The sequence below is a fragment of the Anser brachyrhynchus genome (genome assembly GCF_964034855.1).
Source record: "Anser brachyrhynchus genome assembly, chromosome: 5".
Taxonomy (NCBI): domain Eukaryota; kingdom Metazoa; phylum Chordata; class Aves; order Anseriformes; family Anatidae; genus Anser; species Anser brachyrhynchus.
In genome coordinates this window covers 28,737,902-28,758,128 of record NC_137699.1, presented here as the reverse complement: position 1 = coordinate 28,758,128, position 20,227 = coordinate 28,737,902, and the positions used below count along the sequence as shown (strand labels likewise).

General features: G+C 43.4%; 1 protein-coding gene and 1 long non-coding RNA gene across 8 annotated transcripts in view; one reads left to right on the top strand and one right to left on the bottom strand.

Annotated features, from left to right (window-relative positions):
• Nucleotides 1–20,227, bottom strand: part of RAD51B (RAD51 paralog B) — a 383,679-nt gene that overhangs the window by 637 nt on the left and 362,815 nt on the right. The window lies entirely within an intron of this gene.
• Nucleotides 1–20,227, top strand: part of LOC308196428 — a 40,260-nt gene that overhangs the window by 17,215 nt on the left and 2,818 nt on the right. Inside the window, exons 3-4 of the long non-coding RNA XR_013952196.1 lie at nucleotides 583–803; nucleotides 8,010–20,159. This is a non-coding gene — a long non-coding RNA (uncharacterized lncRNA). The remainder of the gene's footprint in view (nucleotides 1–582; nucleotides 804–8,009; nucleotides 20,160–20,227) is intronic.

Sequence of the window (20,227 nt, the reverse complement as noted above, 5' to 3'; positions counted from 1 at the left end):
GGGATGTGCAAAAAGACTGACATTCTCTACCACAGGTTTCTCTCTACAGTTCAAACGTGTTTCCTAGAGTTAAGCAGAGCACGGCTCACACCAGTATATTTTCCAACTATTAGCAAATTGCCTTGGATTCAGAGCAAATATTATGGCTGCACCCTATATGCTTTCCTAATGCCTAGGCTGAGAGCAGAGCCTCCCTCCTAACCAGTACGGTTTGTTCCATTTTTAATCTTGGTCCCATGTCAATGCCAGGAGGTAAAGTGCTTTGGGATTAAGTTTACTATGTAAATAAAGAATATTAAATTACTGTGATTAGACACCTTATGCAGAAAATGGACTGCTTTTTGTGAGAGGAGATATTAAAAGACAAAATAAAAGCATCCTTTAATACCTTCCTAATTCACCTGCAAACTGACGGAAAGAACACAAACTGAAGAAACACACAGAGTTATTAAGACCAAAATACCCAAGGTAAAAATGAATCATCAGTCAGATCATGTCATGTCCTCCTGTTCACTGCTATTACGTGCATTGCAAGGTATCATGCTCCTACTCAAATGTGTACTTCTCTTCTGATTTCTGCAGCTGATCTGTTGTGACAAGCTCTGCCCCAAGGACCCTGCAGAACAGCCAGCTCCTATCTGGGCCGATCCCTATTGTGCTGTATCAAAGCCCTGAAGAAAGTCAATAAAGCTGAAAGGAGGAGGGTGAAAGGCAAGGTATTCCCCTGCAACAGGCCATGACATTATTAGTATTAACGGAGGGGATATTATAGAAGAATCAGGAGGCTTACCCAGGTTGGCAAGGTAAGCTGTGTCTCAATTTTCCTCCTCCTCTCTAGCCCTGTTTGCTAACTATATGAAACCCAACTACACTAGAAAAGAGTTGCTTCTATAGCTGTCAGTATAACTATACTGATATGATGATAATCCTAATGTAGGTCGAACAAAAAACACTTTTGCCAATACACCTTTGATGAATTCCTCGAGGCAAATACGCTATACTGACAAAGGCACCACTAAGACAGTCTAAAACAACCTTGCTACCTACTGTAAGGCATCTACTGCATTGTTAAAAACTATATCCCTAACCAACTTTATTTATTTTAATGTAGAGCTGGTTTGACAACCCAGAAAATGTAGAGAAAATCCTTTCTGTGAATTTACTGGGAGATCCTAAAGAATCAGCGCAGTTTATACTCTGCCTCGCTTGCAACAGGGCTGGCAGTAAACGTTTCTGAAAACATGTTTCTGCAGAAAGCTAAGAAAGGGAATAGGCGAGCAAATTCTTTCCAAAGAAACTACTCTTACTGAGCCTTCGGGAACTTTATATTCTTATCCTATTAAAACAAAACAACAACAACAACCAAACACACACGCATGTGCACACACACAGACACACAAACAAAAAAACACAACTCGGCTCCAAAAGCCCCCAAAATAAGAAACCAGTTAATGGGAAAAGTAACGTTATTTTTAGTTGATGAAGTCCCTCAGTAAAGGAACAGAAAATACCATCTGTCTTCAAGAATTTAGGCATTCCGCAGTCATGATGTGCTAGGCTTACAAACATTGTCATTCTTAGCACATTAAAGATAATGTACAAGATTTTTGTAAATGTTGGATTAGCCAACGAGATTTCTGGGCCTGAGATAACGCAGTAAATATGGATTTTCACTACGCTATCTCTTTTCTGGTCATTTGTTTGTTTCTGTTAAACTGTGACTTTTTAAAAAATCACAGGAATTTTGCAAGTATGTTTAACACCACTGCTTCTTGAACAGCACCATGCAGGAATGCCAGGCCTAATGAATCTCAGAGTTTGTAAAAGCAGTGGGTCACAGGTTTCATCTAGAAGATACTACAGCTTTTTTCTGGATTTCAGTAAGGTCCATTTTCCACCAAGCAGGGTTTGTGTAGGAAGCTTAGTTGCAAGTTTAGCCAAAGAAAGACAACATCCGTCATCACAAATTATAAACATTAAGATAGCTTTTTAGCATTGGCTTTCTAGAATAACCACTCATTATTAACAGGTAACAAACAGTTCCCGTTGGTTTTGTATAGCTTAGCATTAGCCAGTTGTGTCCTTACCTGAAGTAGGCTGATGCTACATAAAACTGCTTGGATTTCTATACGGGCTCTCATTCAGTCTATTTTATTTTCTCTGAGTGATTCAACTGGTGGAACTGGCCTAAATGATTATAGGCAAGCACATGTAACCCTTTCATGGGGCTAGAAGCCATTGCAAAGCTATTTGTAGCGTATGTATGCAAATCAACTTCAGTTTAAGATAGTCTGGGAGAAGTTTGAGGGGGATTTCCCTGCTTTATGTAATCTATTGTTGCTTCTTAGCTTCCTCTATTCACATGGCCAGGAGGCATAACCATGACACCGCTGGTAATTTCTCAAACTCAATCTGAAAGCAAAGACAATGTGCTCAGTGACCTACAGCAGCCTCGCAGCTTTCGGTAAATCCTCAAACTCTGGCTCAATGATATCCGGAATAAAGGCGGCCTGGAGGAGAAGTGGGGGAAACAGCGCAGCTGGTAAGGGCTTCGCTCACTTACTGGCATGCTTCGAAAGTGGTTGACAGCCAAGGACATCGAGGCGCTAGCCCTCAGACACAACTCTGTCCTACCCATATCTCTCATTTACTTTTCCCAAGCCGTACAAAGCGCCGCATCTCCCGCGTGATCAGTGCCCTCAGCTCAGCGTGGAATGAGCGTGGGGCGGTCAGGAGACCAAGCTGCCAGCCACACCGCGGCGGCTGCCTTCCCCTGTCATTCCCAAGTGGTGGCAGAGAAAAAAACTGGTCTCGCACACGTGCCCAGAGAGATCTAGCGAAGGTACTGAAATGACAGGCTGGGCAGCAGAAGCTCTAAGGCACGTCCTCCTCAGGTAGGAGGAGCAGCCCCCAAGGAGCTCTGTGCTGCTGAGAGCAGACGGTGCTGACGCCCAGGTGAGCCTGCTCCGCACCAGCCCAAATACTGGTCTCCGCACAGCACTCTGTGCTGTACCGATTGCAGTGTTATCACCCCAAATAGGAAGATTTATAGTTCAATAGCTACCCAGATTCTGAGAAACAGGCTTACCAAAAACCACAGCTAAGGGAAATATAACAGGTGAAGTAAGCATGGTGGTACCGAAGAGGAAGGAAACCTCTCTGCAGTGCACTGATAAGAGTACGCTTGATACATACTGTGTTCAATTTGGACAATCCGCAACCAGGAAAGCACAGGCTAGCTGAAGGAAATTCAGCTCGGAGGCTCTAGGGACTGAATCAGTCTGTTAAAATGCTTTGTTGGTTTTATGTATCTCTACTTAATTAGGATGCTTAACGAACACATTGGAAAGGTGGTAACTGTTAAATATTCAGCAGGCTGACCTTTCAGTTACAATATGACAATTTTGAATAAAGTTCTCGGAAAGCTTGTGCTAGGTACTCCAACAATGCCAAAGGGAATTGGACTGGAGGAAAAAAAAAAAAAGAAAGTAGGACACTACTCTGGAGACCTGGCTAAAAACCCAGGCCTTGCCACCAGACTGTTGAATGATCCTGGGCAAGTTGTTTCCTGCCCTGTGCTTCAGTTTTCTCATCTGTAAAAAGAGTACAATGATACTGACCTTCCTGGTAAGTCGTCGAGATGAACGGATAGAAAAGCTGTAATACATTATTCATTCCTAATTATAATTTCTGAGGAACGAAAGGCAAAGAGAAGAAGCCATCGAGCTTTCAGATTTCCTTGATCATCATAAAAAATAAAAAAGCACCACATAACATTAATTTCATGCAACAGAAATGTTTAGCAAGTCACCTTTAAGACGAAAGAGTGGGAGCACAACTAAAGAAAGCTAAAAGTGGGCAGACACTCAGGAAAACACTCCAGATGGTGAAACGAGTTAGGCTGCAGAACAGGCTCCCACAGGAAGCGGTGAAACCCCCATTGTTTCAGACATTTGAAACTGAATTCTTCAAAGTGCTGGTATATATAATACAAGGAACCGCTCTGCGCTGCCTCGGAGATGTCAGCGGCGCTGGCACAATCTGTGAGAGCAATACACACCACTTCTGCAGCCTTTAAGGGAATTCTTGCTGCTGTACCTACAAGGATCTGTAGACTTTCTTTATCAATGTACTAGCTGGGAACATCCATCAGGGAGTTACCACACTGTGGTTTTGCAGGAGATGGATTCAGTAACCCTTAACAGGTCTTTTACATTCCTGCTTCTGAGATCTGAACTTTGCATGTCCAAGAGGGGAAAAAAGCCACCTGCTCTCTACCTGATGGTTACAGTGTGCATCCTACAGACAGACAATTTACTTCCTATATCACAATCTAATGAAAAACTGGGTGGCTTGATATTTACAGGCAGCGGTTTGCAGAAGAAATACCACGATTTTAATAGGAACCAAATGAAAGCTCATTACGTAAACAGCATTGTGAGACGCAGAACTGATGTCGAAACGCTAAATGCTCTAGGTCAAACTCACCAAAATGGGAACTGGCAGTGGCTTGCTGGAATGCTGGGGTTTCTCCACACTCGGATACTACTGCAAACATTTCCCGCTGCTGCGAACGCTGGTTCAGCTCCTCTGGAGGTAGCTGCGGAGGGAGCCTGACTGCTTCTGTTGTTACTGGCACTCAAAATCTCAAGACCTTTTCTGAAATCCAAATTCAGAGCTTTGGGCCAATTTTATTGATACAACTTGGTTTACTGGTTGGAGCAGGTAGAGGGAGAGAAATTTGTAAAAGGAGCTTAGAACTGGAGCTTTAATGCCTTCATTTCCTCTTGGTCTCATACCTGCTGGTATGCTAAGGAAGAGGCAAATTGATTCAGATGGCATAACTGCACTGGTGACCCTGCCTTATTTTATTCACTTTGGCTCCGTACAGTCTTCTCTCACAGGCTCCCTGCCTTCAACACTTCCATCTTCGTGGTGACCCAAACACGTCAATTCTCGAATCCTCCTTTCTGCAGGGTGGGGAGGGACAGGGAAAGGCAGCTGAAGAGCCTGCCCGGGGGCAGGATGAGCACAAGCACTCCTGATCCCGTTGCAAACACTGGGCTCTGCGAGGCCTCGAGCGCCGCGGCACGTTTCACGTGAAGGCTGGCACCGCCTGCCTGCTGCTGCTGTCCCAGGCCAGAAATGCAGCAATTTCCTTAGGAATGAATCACTAACAGAAAACAAACAAGAGCTATTTAAGAAGTTTCTCTTTTCCCCTGAATGTCTTGTCCAGTATCATATTCCTGACAGTTTATTCTTCAAGAATTTAGTCATCTAGGGTTTCAGTGACTCATCTGATGAACCTTCTACCCATTTCCTGGAAAGAGTCCTGTGCAGTCCTGTGCAGCCCTAGCCTCGTTCTTCCTACGTTTTCATATATTTCAGCTTTTCTCCATTTTAGGCGTGGGGGAGAGGCAATAATATTTTGAATGCACCCAAATTTGCAATGTAACCGGAAAGCAGAGTGGTGAAAGAAACATCTGGAAAACAAAGATGGGCACTGAATCACAGAGTCTCTTTTGGAAGAAGCTGCCCCTTGGACGGAAAGCTGGATAGAAGAAAAGAAGCTGCTGTAAGAAGAGCTGTGTGGTACAATACGGTCATGAATTTGCCAGAGCTGTACCCTATAAAATGAAGATGAAAAAGATTTGAAGGCTCTCACACATTGCATGGGCGGGTGTGACTCACTCTGGGCAAATGCCACTGATGACAAGTGCCCTGACACAAGCTATTGAATGAATTGGGCTGGATGGGAACCAGAGTAACCGTTGTACATTTTGGGGCCAATCTGAAAGACACTTCTGTGCAGAAAACAACTGCTTCCTTTCCTAATTAAAAAGAAAATTCCAAAGCTGCTCTCAGACAGCTTGAAGGCTACTTTAGCAAACTCCGATTTAAGTTGCACGACGCCTATAGCAGATGGCTGACATCACTGATGTCCAGACCATTCCTCCCAACACATACAGGTGTGCTACCGTATATATTTATGCTACTGCTGAAACAGGGGTCTAGTGTTGTTAAAATGTTCAGAACTGTGTGGGAGCGTGAGCCCGTCCACGTAAATCACACACGTGCGGAGCAGCTCGGAGACACCACCAGCATATGCTCCCAGCCCCCTGCCTTCTCCTGGGAAGTCAGCAGCCAAAGCACCACCGGCTTACGCTAACTTGCAACAGGGCTAGCGAAGGAGTTGGGAGATCTGTCTGATGCAGGCTGGGACAACATGTCAAGCATTCTTGGAGGATGATTTCAGCGCTCAGTTATACGAGTACCACTGGCATGTATACTGCGTGTGTGCATGCAGATATACGCTGTATATATACACCGACGTGCATCACAGGCCTGATCCTTTTAAAGGGATACAGTGTCAGGTCAAAGCTGGCCCGACATTCTTCTTATTAAAAAATAAATAAACTTTTACAAGCCCTGATTCCAACAGAAATGTTTCCATGATTTATTTTAAGAAGGGAACATTCCCCTGCAGTGCTCACCGCAACCCAAACATTGCAGCGCTGTGCAAGAGCATGAGAACCAGAGAGGAAACTGAAGAATCTATTTTCACTGCTCCAGAAGAGAAACACAGAAAGTAAACAAACAGCAAAAGCACTGACAAATAAATTTGATTTCAGTCTTGGCTGCAGTGTTATCTATACTATGGCTAAGGAGACTAGACTTGAAGCATGCATATTTTTCCAGCGATTTCTGTAAGACGTGACTGAGTGTGGGATGGGACTTGAGGGAGCCATCTACACTAGGAAAGAGATTTATTTTTCTTTGTCTGATCTTTCATGCTCCTCATACCTTGCCTTACACATCTGAGAAACTGAAGAGCAAACCAGAAGAAATCGTCTCTTGTTTTCAAAACTAGAAAATAATTTGAAGCTTAGGCAAGCTATCCAGGAAATCAATCCCTTGTTTGTGGGAGAGTTGTTAACTCTTGAAAGTGATAGGAAGAGTCTTTCTTCTAAATACCTGGAGCCCTCTATGCAACAGAAAGTGAAACCTGCCTTTGGTGCTACTGCTTTTTGCTTTGATAAGTCTGCAAAAAGCAGCAAGCAGTAGGATAAGAAAAACAGACATACGGAGAGAGAAAGAATGAGCAAGCAAGTGAATACTTTCCTGACAAAACTACAGACTTCTGTGATGACTGAATTTGGCCCCAAGCAATGCACACACACATGCATACACACATGCACCCCCCACCCCCTCAATGCCTCAATCTGAACGGTCTGTACAGCGAAGACGGAAAGAAAAAAATGTAGTGAAGCCTGTCCAAAAAAGACTGTGAAGATAGTCTACTGGCAGAGTAGTGATTGCACCAGAAAGGTTTTGGAAGCAGTAAACAGGAAATGGTTAAGTAAAAGCAGGTGGAGCATGCTGACTGCAGGAACCAAGCAGGAAATAGCTGAGTGTCTGAATGGATGCAAAAAAAAAGCTCTCTTGCTCAGTCCTTGGCAGTCACAGTATGCCCACTGCTCCTGCTCCCAGTCCTCCTCCACCACCCTTATCTCCCCAAGCTACAAAGTCTTGCAGTCAGCAAACACCTTTTGCTTGAGCAATGCGCTTGCCTTGAATTTCAGAACCAGTGCCAGAGGCTTGGAAGGCAAGGCTTATGTTCTGCTTGGAAGGCAGAGGAAAAGAGGGACTCACCAACTGTGCCAGGGATGGGTCAGGAGCACCCAGTGCCTGCCAGAGGCTTCGGGAGCTGCAACAGTGCCTCTGGCTGCTGTCCCAGGTGCCCTGGTCCCAAGTGTATTTAGCACGATACTGAATCAGAGAACGACATTTCTACCACCCCACTCATTCTAGGGGGCTCCCAGAGCACTCTGCTGCAGGATTCATTCTCCATCACTGCTGAAACACAGCCCCTTCTGGGGCAGAGCTCTGCAGCTGTTTAATAGCTCACAGCAACATCGCACAAGCAGATGGAAAAGAAAGCGAAATGTGTAAGAAACGTTCTTTCCACTTTCTTTCCAACCTTCCCTTTCTCTTCTCTTTGTCTACAGCTTTTCTTGCCAGCTCCAGACAACTCCAGATGTGTGTCTTTCCCACCAGTATCTGAAGACATTTGGCTCTGGAGACGGGGGATCTGCGTGCCAGCATGCTGCCTGCCGGGGCTGCCAGCCCCAGGGGCTGCGTTCCTGCTGCCGCGCTCTCGCCCCTGGCTGTCCTGACCGACACACTGCTGGATGGAGGGACGGAGTGCTGGTAGGGAACAATTCTGCTTTCTTCCAGATGAGTACAGCCTAGATGTAAAATTGCTTAACGCAGACAAGACACTCTTGCCTTCAAAGTATGTCAGTCGCATTAAAGCCCTGAGGAAAGTTAAGAAAGGAATATATACATTATTTCTGCCCTCCTCTCCTAGATTTAAACTTAAAAAAACAAAACTGTTTTCCTTATATTCCGAGCAAAGAAAAGAGTAATGGCAAACAAGCTTGTACGGAGTTACAACTGCACAAACAAAAATGTTTTTCTGGTAGAGAAATCTTACAAAGAAGTCCTGCTCTTTTTAGACATCATTATTTTGGCAAAACGCACCAGATGTTACTGGGAACTCTCCATCTTTTAAAACAGAGAGCTACCATATACAACTTCACACCTTTCAGATGCTTAGATCCTAGTCTAGGCACGGCCTTTGTGGTTCAAACTCATTTTTCAGGTTCAAACCCACCCTGCCCAATGTCCAACATCCCCACTTCTGCCCTTCTTGGTCGGGGGTGAGCGGGGCCTGGCCCCCTCACCGCTGCTCCCCTGGGAGGGGACCGAGGGGCGCTGCCGGGGCTGGGCCTGCTGGGTGCCTCCTGCAGGCACCCTCACTCGGCCCCGGTGCCGTGGTGCCTGAGTGCACGGAAAGGACGTGTCCTGTCAGTGTGGGTGGGTGGCAGGACAGCTGCTGGGAGTTAAACCTCAGCACTGACCTTTGAGGAAAAACAGGCTGTGGTTCATACGCATCTAAGAAACCCAGAGAAAGTGACTGAAATGAGCTGAACGAAAATAAGCAGGTGGCTCTCTCCCGCTCCTTTCGCAATTTCTGCTCACCCACCTGCATTTTTTTTTGCACTCAAGTTGTCAAGAAAAACGGCAGGAATGAGGTTCCTGGTATAATTACAGCTTGCTGAGAAAATCGCAGCCTGCAGCAGTAATTCCTTCAGTGCTGGAGACAGATGCTGCTGAGGTCTAATCACAGTGTTCCCACTAAGCAGGCCCCGAGTCTAATCTGTCATCAGCTGAGAGGCCGCTGACTCCTGCCGCGTGTGAACCGGAGCTGCTCGGCCTGATCCTCTCCCCCGGGCCGGAGCAAGGCAGTGCCAGAGGGAGGGTATGTTTCCATTCACTCCTTGCCCTCAGCGACAGCGATACTGCAACTTCAATGCACTGCTTATCTCTCCTCCATGCCTCCTATCAGGGCCACTCAAAGCCTCGCTGGAAAGGGCTCAAGTGCTTGTTTTCAACTTACAATGCCGTATAGTGACTGCAGTTCAAAAATACAATTTGAGCTGAGATAAGTTGAAGGAGAGGCTTAATGAGAACGGCCTGTAGCTAATTCCTCCTTCCAATATGTATGGTATTTTCTGCTTATTAGGAGGACAAGGCTGCTGCCCTCGGTGAATGATCTTATAGCCCCTGCATGCTAACATCAACAACAGAAAATCAAGAGTATGAGTACAGGCTGATGAGCACAGAAGTAGGAAGAGGAAAAAGCTAAAGTGCTTATATTGAAAAAAGAGCTGGGAGAGAGCACATGCGTGAGGAGAGACTGCACACATCTCCTGTGGGTTACACACAGTTGCTATTGCCATCAAACGTTCTCACATTAAAAAGCTGGTGTTCTGTAGAAGCCTGTGGCCAACTCCATTTCTTAGTCTTCAGCAATTTTTCTGAACCTGCACGTGGTAGCTGTGTGCACACGACGATGCACCAGGTCTGTACAGAAGTAGTGGATATGGTGGCTTCTCGGTCACTGAGGAGGGAGGGGGAACAAAGCGTGGCACGATGTCTCAAAGAGGGGAAGGAGTGACTCATACAGGAAGAAAAACAAAGCAAAGATGAACTTAGAGCATAAGAGAAGAGGTAGACTGTTGGCTGTAAATCAACTTTCTTGCACTCAGAAGGGTGAGTATTACAGCGTGAGGAGTTGTGCTTGACAGTAATGGAAGTCCAAGGAAGTTTGATTAAGATTAAATGGCAGTCACTGGCCAACACAGAAAAGAGGCTTTAAGGTGAAAATCAAAGACAGGAAGTGACTAAGTAGGTCAGAAGCTGTGGGTAGTGAGCTGGATAGATTAAATGGGACTTGGAGCGACTAAGTTAGCTCTGCTAATGACACATGATAACACTCAAAATGTCGCCAAGTTTAACAAATCTGACTCTGAAATCACCTTCAACGTCCTGATATCAAATCAGAGATTGCTGAGCTCTAATAGTATCTACATCAGAGCAGATAATGTATGTGTTTTAACAAGAGATTGGTTTTGCAGTCACTTTTTGACCCTGCCAAGCTTCCTGTAAATAGTACGCTGTTTTGACTGAACAGGATTTCTTCATAAGGACTGAGGAAAAATGACCTGACTAATAGAAACTGTTTGACTCTGAGAAGGGCAGCTCCTGCAGATTGAAAAGACAGATGCAGTGGAGAAACTCCTTTCCACCCTAAATTCAATAAGTCTTTGATTCAGCAGCTGTGTTCATACTCTGGAAAGCCGGAAGAGAACGGTCACCTTGTATTTTTATACCTGATGAGAAAACCCCAGATTGTGTGTGTGCACTGGGACAGTTCAATGTGCGTCTATTCCATCTTCAAAGAGGCTTTCAATGCTCTTTCAGATGTGGGGTGTGAGGAAGGGTGAGAACTGCTAAAGCCAGCCCCATCCTCATTAAATCTTTGCCCTCTCCGGAGCAGGCATGCAAGTGGAGAGAATAGAAGATATGCATGAGCAACTGAGCATCTGTGGCCTCATGACCTTTGACTGTTGTATTATGGGAAATGTATTCTTCGGTTGCTATGCTTTTCTAATTCATTTGTATTTTCCTTCAGTGACTCCCTTGTATTTTCTTTGGTGCTCCTGTGTAATGGTTTCAAGGAACCACAGATAGCTCCCAGTTAAGCATGCATACAATAGCTTTAATTAAATGTTTGCAAGTATCCCACAGTAATGCAAGGGAAAGGGAAAGCAAACAGCTTTTACTCGCTTGTACCTATCCCTTCTGAGCCCTGCCATGGCTGGAGGCATCTGCACTGCTGCCCCTTAAACTCATTTCTAACCTGATGTGAAACGAAGGCCACTGGTTCCTGCTGCTCTACACATAAGCACTTCAGGCATTTTCACTCCCAGCAAAAGAGCTACCGATCACCTATGAAAGGTACAATGCTGAAACCTTTTAGGCCAGGCTACAAGAAATTTAAATAAATAAATAAATAAATAAAATAGAAATTAGGATAAACATTCTCTACTCAAAAAAAAAAAAGAGAGAGAGAGTGAGAGAGAGAATAAGGTTAAAAATAACCTTTTCTTAAAATACACCCAAAAAGATGCTATAGGTGGGGCAGCAGAAAAGCAAAGGTTTTGATTTTTTTTTTCAATATTCTGAATTTAATCTTTTCTGTTCTCTGTGTTATTGGCAAAATCTCAGTCTTGTCACCCTCCTCCCCTCTTCCCCTGCAATGAGTTACTTATTTATTATTCTCTCCAACAGAGATCTTTGTTTCTTTTACAAGTAGTTAACAACATCATTTTATACGTAAAGAAGAAAGCTGTAAAGGATTTTTTTTTCTTTTCAGGCATTTAAAATAACTATACACAAGGGAAATGAAATTTGGAAGGGGAACTTTTAACATGCAAAGACAGAGGAATAAGAAACAGGATGCTAAGATCATCAGTCAGTTCTTTAAGTCAAATACAAGATAATTTTACAGCACAGGAATAATGTTGCTCTATTTAGAGGAATAATGTTGCTCTATTTTGTATTATATGGAAGATTTGACAGTATCTGCAAGGGTAATCGTAGAATCACAGGATATCTCGAGTTGGAAGGGACCCACAAGGGTCATCGAGTCCAACTCCTGAAATGAGACCTAAAGGCTAGTGATTATTTCTAATACTTAGTACTAGTATAAAGTATTTGTCTCGAATATTTCAGCGACTGACATCATTATTATTTCAAAGTTGAGACAAGCTAATTTGAGAACACTTTGGTCTGGCTGTACATATATTATTGCAAATCTATCCACTACTTCTCAGTGACTCACAGAGATAACACACATCAGAAAAGATAACAATAATTGTAAGACTGGAAAGAAAGAAAGAAAAAAAAAAAAGGCCAATTTGATGACAGAAAAAAGAAGCCAGGCTTCTAGCTTTGATCTTGGATGTTTCCCTGCACTGAGACCAGAGGCACTGCCAGTTTTTGCAATCTGATGTGCTGGATTTGGCTAGGGTTTGTGCTGAACAGGGACTTGCCTAGCTTTGCTGGAGCTTGAGGTGCGGTGACTTTTCAGGAGGGAACAGAAAGCATGGGTTGTTTCCCTCACGTAGCACAGCACAAACAACAGCGGGGTTGTCTGAGAAGATTGAGAACTGCTGACACAAGACAGTAACAGGAACCAGCAGCTGCAAAGGAGAGTAGGAGTGGGATGAAAAGCAGTCTCACCAAGTAAAGGAGGAAAGGAGAAGGCCAGGGAAGATCTAAAATTAGGAGCAGCTAGCAGATGCTGACAGAGACTTCTCTTGCTTGATGGTCCCCATGGGTCTGGTCTCGAACACAACCAGGGCAACACAAAGATTCCTACAAGGATTTCTGAGATACTCTTAATGAAGATTTCTACTCTTGGGCCCCCTGTTAAACTGCAGTCTGCATTTCCACTGCATCTTAACAGGAAGCTTCTTTTTAAATACACCTGTTTTCAATGATGGCTGGGAGTCAAGAAGGGTAATTTTCAAGGTGTGTGAAGAAGAGATCGGATCTACACTTCATCTTCCTTCTTCACCTCTGCTGTGCCTGCCTGATGCCCCCGTTCCAGCCCACCAGTACAGACGGCCCGGTACAGCCACAGCAGCAAGGACGCAGTGCAGTGGTGCACGCAGGGCACACAACGTGGGCTTGTTTGGGTTTCTGGGTTTCCGGCTGTGATTACAGAGGGTTTTGATTTTTGTTCCTTGGTTTTCTGAATTATTTGCTCAGGCTGTCCTAAGAGCTCTGCTCCATGTAAATGAGAGCTCGCACGTACTCATGTTTATAAGCTCAACAACTCCATCAGTTTCATTTTTATTCTCTGTCAGAGTTTTCTGTATGTTATGTCTATTGTTTCACTTAGTACTGCTAGTGTCTCACCTGTCTGTCTTAGACCTTGGGACACTATAAGTACATTCAGATTTCTCTGGTTCTTCATTTTCTACTTCCCTTTAGTAAGTCATAACTATTACTGTTCTCCAAACACATGAAGAACTTGAAGATAGAGCTCGAAGTTCAGAGCAATCCCTTAACTTTGTGACCGAAACTCGGTGTAGTTTACTGAAAAATGCTCCCCAAAATTTTCTGCTTCCTTGGGATAAGGAGGAAAAAGGAAAGAGAACACAGTGATGAGTGATTTCTTTACAACTTCTTTTAGCTAGATAGTTCTAAAATAGTAATCATTCTCTCTTTAAAAGAAAAAGGTCCCATCCCTGACAGAAAAGCATTTGCAAGAGTAGCTGAGTGTGATGTCCACGCTGCCTGTCACCCCATAGGTTCCACAAACAGACCAGGAAATGAGAAGGAGGAAGAGTTGGAGAGTGCTTGTACAAATACTCTGCAGGGGGGCAGTAAGAGCAAAGCCAGGACGGTGGAAAGGAAAATGTCAGAAGTTAATCCCAGGTGTAATACATCGGAGGCCAGATGCATGTTGTGAGAGGTGTCGTTCATGTAATATTTATGTGTTTTGTTTCCCCTCTGTGAACTTTACAGTAGGCCTTAGCCAGTGAATGCTGCACTCTCCATAAATGCCTAGCACGGCCTGTTGTTGCCTTTCCAAGTTTCTTATTCAACAGCACATTTTTTCCTTGTTTTTAAATGCTTGCTGGAGCCTTAGACTAGGAGTTTTTAACCTAACAATAAAACACCTGCATTTTATTAAGACTTGGGACTTGAGTTCCACCTCCCTCACTCTTACTGAAGTGTTGCCATTAGTCAGGTTAACTCTTTCGTAGTCAGTTTTGCTCTGAAAGTGAAGTTAATTGGCTACATGTAGCTCAGTTCCACAATCCTATGCTGTGTTTGGAGGAGAGGAAAATAGCTCTGAGGCAGACCCAGAGGACTCTGTTTCAGCATCTAAACAGATGTTAAGATACTACAGCCAGCAGTAGCAGCCCCCACATCTCGGTTCTATTTTAGTTTTCCCTGGCCCCATTGCAAGTTCCATTCAGCCCTGAGGTCTGTGTATCTATCTACTCAGACCAGAAGCACCTCTACAACAGACCTGTCCAGTGCGGATAGCTGAGGGGTGCAGAAGCCCTAAATCACAGCTGCAAAGCCTTCACGCTTCCTAGCATGACAGTCCTGCATCAACATGTCCTCTGACAGCATGCAACTTAATGCTAAAATTTTCTTACCAGCCATGCTCATTTTAGGAGTGAGTTTTTTGAGTTGTATCACAGAAGCTTCATTCAAATATTGGAAAAAAAAAATACTATTGTCCCTGTAACTTCCCTTTGCATTCTCATTTCACTGTCTTAAATGAGAATTGGAGCAGGGCTATACAGTGATATTTGTGCCTGAAGCTCCAAGTGTGTTATTATCCCTGTATTAAATTAGAGCAATGGCAGCATATGGATGTGAAGGAATTGCCCAAATTCATGCAGCAGTTCAGTAGAAAGGCTGACAAGTTCAGTTGTCAATGTACTAAGCAACTGCCCTGTTTGCTGTTTAATGTAGCTTCTTAATAAGCAATTATTTTCTAGGTCCCCTCCATGCACATCACAGAAGTACCACACTGCAACGAGCAACAACTGCTGGCGATTTTACCAAATATGATCAGTTCACTGAAGACAGGAGAGAGTAATTTAATACACACAGCCAGGGACTGTATACAGTGGATCTGTAGGATCTGGATCTGTAGGATCTGTATACAATGAGCTGATTCCCTCTCTGTTGCTATCTATGTGCTTATGGGCACGTAACTATTTCTTTATGACTCAGCTTCCCATCTATGCAAGAGAGAAATTCTTTGCATCCAGCAGGTGAATCAAGAGGTCATACACTTCTGAGGCTATTCTGGGTTAGTCATTCATCTTAGGACTTTACTGGCACACATACACATATACAATTGTACTAATCTACATCAGGCCTGCGTGGAGAGAACAAGTACATCAAAAGTTCAGAGGTTTGGAGATACCCAGATACTATAGAGCCATACATATCCTAAGATAAACAGGTAGGTAAACAGATAACTATTGGTTGCTACCCAAATACTGGTCAGGTATAATTAATTCTATAGGTAGCTATTTATTACAGAGTCTGATATATCAGATGCTAGTGTGATTTATACATACCTATAACAGTAGTATAGGAAATATGATAATATACAGTGGTACTCATAAAAGGAAATGTTCAAAGGTGATGTTGCTCTTGTAAACTAATTATTTCCACTCATTTATACTTACCAGGATATAATTTCTAAACTGTGAGGATACCAATAATCACTGAAAATGGACTTATAAGCCCACATCGCAGCAGAGAAAGTTTTAGGGACAAAACTATGGCTGTTGCACAGAATGTTAGATGATGTGGGGATTCAGTAGTCTGGGATATGTAGCAGTGAAAGTCATCTGGTGTGAGAGTAGCAGACCGCCCCCATGGCTTGGTGTTAGCTCTGACCACAAACCAGGGAGTGTACACTTGTGTGCCCATCGAGGAGCACAGCTCGCCTTGCCTGCCATTTGGAAAGACAAAGGATGAACTTTAGAAACATAATTTGGAGCAGAATTTTTCATATTTGGATCATGACTCACACGAGTCTTACTTTTCCATTCAGTGTAAATAAGCACATATGATTATTTTGAATTGCTTTACAAAATATATGCAAACAGAATTTCAAAATCTCTCTTAAACCAAATTGTATAAGTCTCACATTTGTTTGTGTTTGCACCCTTTAACTAGCGTTAGGAAGCTGTGATTTACATTGCTGGGTAAATCACATCTGCTCATAAGCTGTGGTTTTAAAAACGTTGCACATCTGTGGTATCAAATGTGTGCAAATTAGAGAATTACATGACATTACTAGTCACTTAAATGCAAATGTAAGCTTCATTTTTTGTGCAGTATTTGAAGTCATCTTATTATGTACCATAAACTGCAATCACCTACTGTCTACTTATACAGCAATACAAAAAGGAATTTATTCCTTTGTAATCATTTTCATATAGCCATATAGTCAGGTACCCCAATCAGGAATGTAGGCTACAAACTGTCAGCTGCCCTGATGCTTACTTACGGTCATTCTTTATAGGTGGCCTGGTCACCACACTCATTACTTTTGAGTAAATAAAATGTGGGATTTGGTATTCTGGAGTTGTGTTTGTTGGTAAAAGAGGTATTTTCTTTGCAGCAATCTGGAAAAACAGTATTTTTTCAGCTTTACTTTCTTCATGTATCTGTGGCTTCTTTTTGAAGCTGGTACCAAGTTGACCAGAGACAGCATCTTTTAATCCAAGATCTAGACATGGGGAAGTGGTATAGTCAGTCTGTGACGTGCTCAATTCCAGCACTGCAAAAGGGGTTGTTCCCTATGACACGTTTGCTCTATTCTTCTGCCTTGAGTGTCTCAAGAGAGAGCGTCAGCAAGATTTTCCTTCTTCTATTTCATAGCCTTGTTCCTATTTTAACATCTTATAAAAAATATATATATATATTTATACATTTAAATATATTTATAAGAATGTTCTGCTTTAAATTACAAGTCTATGTCTTTTCAATCCTCACTTGATTTTCCTTCAGATAAACAGTGGACAAAGCTTTCATCAGAAGACTCAATGTTACTTACAAGCATTATTAATGAAGCTTGACAAAACAATTATGCAGAAGCTATTATCATCTTTACCTTTCATATGGCCAAAATAAATTACAGATAAATTATTACATGACTTGATCAAGGTTGTACAATGAATTAATGGTAGCAGCTGGATGTGGAGACTAGCAACTTTGACACTCACGCTCATGCTGAAATTATGTGCCCTGAAAACACCAGGACTGCCTCAGACCCACTCTGTGCTACACGCATTTCTGTCACATGACTGAAGTGTTTTTAGGCTACGAAAATTAAAGAAAAGGAAAAATAATGTAAATCAATGTCTCTTTCTACATTGTTTTCCCTTCTGAGGCTAAAATATTTTTTTTTCTTTTTCTTGTTTTAATTTTTTCTTACAGTAGATATTGGCAGGCTGAAAGTTGAAATAAAATAGGAAAAAATAACAAGCATATTTTGAGTGATTACTCAACTGGGGTCCTTTGTGACAGGAAATGCAGCTGCGTGACTAATGGGCCTGACTTTCTCTTGGCTTCCTTCCCCCTTCAAAGATCTTGTTTACTGCCCCAGCCAATTTTTTTTTTAAATTGCTAGAAGCTAGCAATTTTCCAGGAAAAAAAGATCTTTGCAAGAGGCAAAGGCAGTAAATCTTACAAAGATCAAGGGCTGCAGAGCTCTCCCCCATCTACTCCTTTTAGCCTTCCAGGCTCTCGAGTCACGTCATATCTTCCCCTGCTCCACTCCGAACATGTGTCTAGCAGATCTTTCTGCTTTAGTGAGGGGAGGGAGTATGTGAATCACATTTACAGCATCTAACCCTGGAATTCATAAAGGAAGGGCTAATTCCATTAAGGAAACCAGGGGCCTCCTAAGCCTTTTGCATTTTGTCTCTTTTTATTATTTTTTTCTCGCTCTCTCTCTTCTAACAACAGTTGTGTGCTCATGTTCCATGGTGACATGGCTCTAAGTGTGAGCTGTAGAGATTTGACACAGCATAGTTCCCTTGGAAGGGGCCACAGAGCTTCAAACGTTTGCATTTGGCCTGCTTTACAACTCTGCTTCGTTGAGCCTCCCGGGCAACCGAAGCTGGGCCGGGAGCTGAACCTCCCCTGAACTTGATGGGAAGAGGAACCACGCACTCAGTTTCACGGCAGGCCCTTCCCCCTGTCGCTCAGTGCAACAAACCCCGAGTCCCCTCTCAGTAACTGGGGGCATTGGACATATGCCTGGGTAGAGAACACAAGCAAGGAGGGTCTGTCTTGTTCTTTGGAGGGTGTCACCACGAGACGCACACCCTGAAGGGCTGCAGTACCGAGCCCTGTGGAGAGGGGCCGGGGGCTCAGGGAGGTGTCTGAGGTATGGAAGGGCACAGGGGGCTCAGGGTCTGAGGTATGAAGGGGCACAGGGGGCCCAGGGTCTGAGGTATGAAGGGGCACAGGGGGCTCAGGAAGGTGTCTGAAGTATGAAAGGGCACAGGGGGCTCAGGGTCTGAGGTATGAAGGGCCTCCAGTGCCCGGTAAGGCAGTGACATTTCTTGGCCCTAAGGCGCTTACTGGTGCATGAGCCTGCGTTGCCAGCAGCAGCGTGAGCACCAGCTGTGCCTCAGTGGAAACTGGTAAAACTCTGGACTAATAGTGGTAAGTTCATTCCTGCGAGGGGGTTGGAAAGTCAGCAGATAGGTAAGCAACAGACTCAAAAATAATGTAAGAGAAGAGGGAGCCAGTCTTTTGCTTTCTCAAGAGGCCTTTCTCTTTGGAGAGCTAGGGGATCAAGTCATTGAAAAACAGTTTGAGGACTGCTCCACAGCCTACAACCCTGGCATAGTTCCCTGTGCCCTGAAGCAGAGGCTAAAAAAGGAGGTGAATATATTCATTACCACAAACTGCATAGCGAAACCATCAGAATGGGTATACTAAAAAAAGAGATGAAACCTTTGCTTATGAATAGACCTAAAAGAATTGAATACATGTGTACAGAGGGATCATTTTCCACTACCTACAAGAGGAAAAACCTCTGGGGAAGTGGCTGATGCCAAATATTTTCTTATGCTTCATGTGTCAGCAGGGTCTGGCAGAAACCCTTAAAAAACAGAGCACGCATTTTGTGCAAGTTGAGAATCACAGTTTCTGGTGATTTGGATTGCTTCACCAAACTTGAGACATTTCTCCAAAAATACAGCAGATGTTTGATAATGGACCAAGTTTTCAGCATTTACACAGATCAGATGATGTTAAGATCAGCAGAAAAAAAAAGAAAAAGGAAAAAAAAAAAAGGAAAACAGAAAAACAACAGAATAACAGTAAAAAGGCTTCAGAGCTGCCCTGAGAAGAAACTAAGCTGGGTTAGACAGGCAAAAATGCTAATTTCTTGCAACAGATATAAAACGCTGGTGAGAGACGTCATAGCAATGTATGCAGCAAGGTTACAGAGGAGCTGGGTTGCGTGCAGAAGCAGTGGGCACAAGGACTTGTTGGAATGGGAGCCCTTGGAGTTGTGTGTGTAACCTGGCTGCGTGACCTGAAAACACCAGGGCACTGTTATACAAAAACATCCAGTAGACTTTGACTACAAATCTCAACAATTCCAGAAACTGGAAAAGGATGCAGCCCCGAGGTATCTTAGCAGCACACGTGAGACAGAGGCGTCCCCAGAAGAGAACTGGGCTAATCCTCTTGCAGCTATATGGTCAGAACTGCAGGTCAGTAATTTCTGTGCAATGAATACTAACGAAAGCTGAGTGTCAGTGCGTTCAAACAGAGAGGAAGGATTTGGCATTTGTCCACAAACGTAAAAGGTTTCCTGTCTTTTTTTTTTATTATTTATTTTAAGAGAAGCCTGTGTTAGAAAACTGACCATAAGCCACTTGCTGCAATTGCCAAAATGGCCTGGCAACCCCCCTCTCCTCATGAACACAAAGGTTTTTTTTCCAGTTAAAAATTTATGATTTGCAGATTACGAGGGATTTGGCAGATTCAAACTTAATCCCTAGAGCATTTGATGAAAATGCAATGATGCAAAGTCCAGAGCTAGATTTTGTAGGTGATGATTTGCTTAAAAATTTTGCTTATGGTGGGGATGAGATCCAGCAGAAAGTATATGAGACCGTCACAGAATACTCTCAGCCTTGTTCCTGACTGCAGGTAAAGTATGAATAAAGGTATGAGAAATTGTATACCCTCTCTTGATTGTTATTTCTATTTTTCTGAGGTAACCTTACTATAAGGT